This window comes from Enhydra lutris, unplaced genomic scaffold, assembly GCF_002288905.1.
Source record: "Enhydra lutris kenyoni isolate GAN:26980312 unplaced genomic scaffold, ASM228890v2 scaffoldscaffold11, whole genome shotgun sequence".
NCBI lineage: Eukaryota > Metazoa > Chordata > Mammalia > Carnivora > Mustelidae > Enhydra > Enhydra lutris.
The window spans coordinates 19152579-19156532 of NW_019154095.1; the positions used below are offsets into that span (position 1 = coordinate 19152579).

General features: G+C 48.5%; 1 pseudogene; it reads left to right on the top strand.

Moving 5' to 3' along the window:
- Positions 1-264: 264 nt before the first annotated feature.
- Positions 265-1541, top strand: LOC111144465 (annotated as a pseudogene).
- Positions 1542-3954: the final 2413 nt, after the last annotated feature.

Below are 3954 nucleotides of genomic sequence, written 5' to 3' on the forward strand. Positions count from 1 at the left end.
GTTTGGGGCCTGCTGTTCTCTGCTCTTTCATAATCATCAGGTGTCTATTCAGCAAATCTCATAGCACATGGTAGGTACCCTGAGATGTTCAGAAAGAGCTAGAACACACAGCTTCGAGGGGAAAGAAACACCACAATCATATTGACCTTGTAACATCAGAATATGATCATGTCATTCTCCTGCTTAAAGACATCCCACTAGTGGCCCTCTGCTCTGCCCTGCCCACTGCTTTCCTCCCCTAAGCCCCCACCCTGGCCCCCTGCAATGGCCCTGCCACATCCTAGTTGAATCCCGCCCAGGGTCGCCGCCACCTCCCACCCAGACTTTGCTACCGTGGCTTCTGCCAGAGCCAGCTCCTGGTGGGTCCATGTGGAGACGGGGCCCCAGATCCCACCCGGGTGTCTCGGAAGCCTTTAAGAGAGACGCCAACAGTAAAAAGAGGCATCTGGGAGTTGGTGCCCATTAGGATGATCATGGAAAGCTTTATGTGCTCCTTATGTCCGGAAGGCAGAGGCCCAGAATACTGCAAAAAATTTGGGCAAAGAATACGTGCCCATTGAAGGACTTGTTGAATTTCATTAAGGCATATAAAAAACTATCCCCAGGTGAGGACACTCTGTCCCCATGTGTTGAACGTAGCCATTATGTCACCCCGCAGACCTTTCTGGAACTGGAGCCTGGAGGATTGGAGCTAATTTTCTTCAAAGATTTTTAAAGTTCAGCCAAGATGTCTTCCTGCCCAAACAGTCCTGCAGAAACCACACACCCGTATTCAGGGATGCTGGCATGCAGCTACATGGTTCTCGTTACTATGACCCCCAAGACATGCAGCTTTGATGTCACAGGTGCTATGGAGGACATTTCCTAAATGCCACAACAAAGTGTTCTCCTGCAGGACTGTGCCCATAATCCTGAGGGAGTGGACCCTCACCCTGAGCAGCGGAAGGAAATAGCAACAGTGGTGGAGAAAAACAATCTCTTCACATTCTTTGACATGGTCAACCAAGGCTTTGCCAGTGGTGATGGTAACAAAGATGGTGGGCTGTAGGCCACTTCATCGACCAGGGCATTCATATTGGTCTCTGCCAATCCTATGCCAAGAACATGGGTGGGCATGTGGGAGGCTTCACTGTGGTCTGCAGAGACACTGATGCCAAAAGTGTGGAATCACAGTTAAAGATCTTGATCCGTCCAGTATATTCCAGCCGTCTAATCAATGGGGCATGGGTTGCCTCAACCATCCTGACGGGCCCTGACCTGTAAATCGATGGTGGCAGGAAGTCCAAGGCATGGCTGGCTGCATCATGGGTGTGGGGACTTAGCTGGTCTCCAGCCTCAAGAAGGGCGGTTCCTCCCAAAGCTGGGAGCCCATGACTGACCAGATGGCATGTTTTGTTTCCCAGCACTAAAGCTTGAGCCGGTGGAGGATGACCAAGGAGTTCACCATCTGTATGACAAAGGACAGCCACATCTCTGTGGCTAGGGTCAACTCCGGCCACTTGGGCCACCTTGTCCGTGTCATTCACCAGGGTCTCCAGTAATTTCCCTGCTGAGAGGGAACAGACACAGCCTTCCTGCCTACAGACCCCACTGCTGTGAGAGTCACACAGAGAAAGGATCGCAGACGGTGGCGAGCAGGTCATTGCTTTCAACCATAGTCCCTAACACTCAACCACTGACTGTGTTCCTCAGAAAAGAATGTGTAGTGAAATAGGACAGGGGCATCTGTGGCGGGTGTCTGAAACTTTGTGGCTCAAAACCCAAACTCCGGCTCATCCTTTAACTCTAACTGTTCCAAAAGAGTTTACATGTACAAGAAGACACAGCACCGCCCTCCAAAAGCAGTTGATCATGCCACTGCGATATTCTAGAAGCTTTGACTATAGCCCCTTGTGGTGCTAGGGTACCTCTGTAGATCCAGCTTGAGATTAGCGCCCATCGGATGCATTGTGGGAAGAGCTCATTCCGCCAGGAGATCGTGTTTGTCCTCCCATGATCCCACAAGCTTATCAACAGCCCTTGTTACAGAGATCCTGCTGCCTGAAAACCAGCAGGGCTGCTGCCCCTGTGGCAAGGAAAAGATGCTGTTTCCTGTCTTATTTAAGAAAATAAGGGGCGCCTGGGTGGCTCAGTGGGTTAAGCCTCTGCCTTCGGCTCCGGTCATGATCTCGGGGTCCTGGGATCAAGCCCCATATCAGGCTCTCCATCAGCGGGGAACCTGCTTCCCCCTCTCTCTCTGCCTCTCTGCCTACTTGTGATCTCTGTCTGTCTTTCTCTCTGTCCAATATACAAATAAAATCTTTAAAAAGAAAAAAAAGAAAAGAAAAGGGGGCGGGGGCTCTTCTTTTTAATACCTCCAGGCATTTTAATGTCCCTCTCTTCTCCCTTATCATTGCTATTCTTTTCCTGAGATGCCGAGATCTACACCTAGCCTAGATTTTCATCCTAGTCTACCGCTAGCTTGGCCAGCAACCCCATCCTATAGGATTTACTTATTTGAAGAGTAAAGAACCTGATCTTCTGTTCCTCCGCTCCCCTCGCCTTTCTCATCAGAGAACAGTAGAGGGTGGGCAACTGCACTTTCGGTTCTGCATCCTCTACAAAGAGAGCTGGTCTCCTGTCGGGATGCCATCTCTGTGCACACGGATCTCTCCCTTCCTTCCATGTGGCTGTGCAGATTCTCACCTCCCATCATGAGCAGGCAATGCGGGGCACGACCAGGAAAGAGGAGTATCTGGGCTTCTGTTTTAACCTTTCTGTGCTGCCAGCTGGGCTCAGGCGTCACCCTTGGGAAAGATCGTCTACTCCAATCATGCAGACTTACTGCAGCCTGGTTTCTCTGTTGAAATGAAGTTACCATAAGGGCATCTGGGTGGCTCAGTCAGTTAAGCCTCTGCTCAGGTCGTGGTCCCAGAGTCCTGGGATCGAGCCCGGTGTCAGGCTCCCTGCTCAGCCAGGAGCCTGTTTCTCCCTCTCCCTCTGCCTCCCCGCTCATGCTCTCTCTCTGTCTTGAGTTCTCACTCTCAAATAAGTAAATTCTTTTTAAAAATAAAGTTACTGTAGATCTGGAAAAAAAAAATCCCATTTCCTGTAGGATAAAGAGAACAATCTTCTGCATCCTATAAAAGTGAGAGGTGTTTAGGGTTCTGAACCTAGTTCCTGAAACTGAAACTGAAAAAGTTTAGTTTTTCCTGAAACTTTATTTTTCTCTTTTTACCTAGCCTTCCAGTGAGATCACATGGCAGGTGCTGGCATCCTTATGTTCATGATTCTGCCAAGACGTCTCCATAGAATCCTCCATCCTCAGAACAACCACCTTCCAGACATTCTCATGTTGACCTTGTACAGGTACCTACGCTTCAATTTTGATCAAGCCCCTTTGTAAAAGCCTTGTTTGGTTACTGCCATAATTTCATACCTTACTCCTTTCCTCACCTTTCTCTGCAACCAGCAACTCTGAATGCAGGCGCCTCTCCTTGACCCACTGGGCTTTGCACAGCTGGGATCAAACATACGAGAAAGAGTTTGGGGAAGATAGAATGCAGGCTTTTCATGGGGGGAGTAACACGAGGAAACTACTTTCAGGAAGCTTTATTTCACTTATTCAGTTACAGTATTAGATTTTCACCAGTGACTTAGCTGAGGAAGCCAAATAAAATATACATGAAGGCTGGGGAAGAAGATATATTCACAAGGTTTTGATTCAAGGGAAATTTAGTGCTTTGGAAAGGTAGCAGAAACAGAATTCACTTAAATCAGAGGAAAAGCAGAGTACTGCAGAAAGAGGATAAACTTAAGACGGAAAAAGGAACATTTGCTATGAGCGAGCATGGCTATCAAACACCGAGAAAAAGAGAAGAGAATCCTAGTAGAAAGTGCCTTTAAATTAGCGCTCTGGTGCCATGCTTTCAAAGTGAATTTGCTTCTAATTGTAGAGGCTCCAAAAAGCACGGA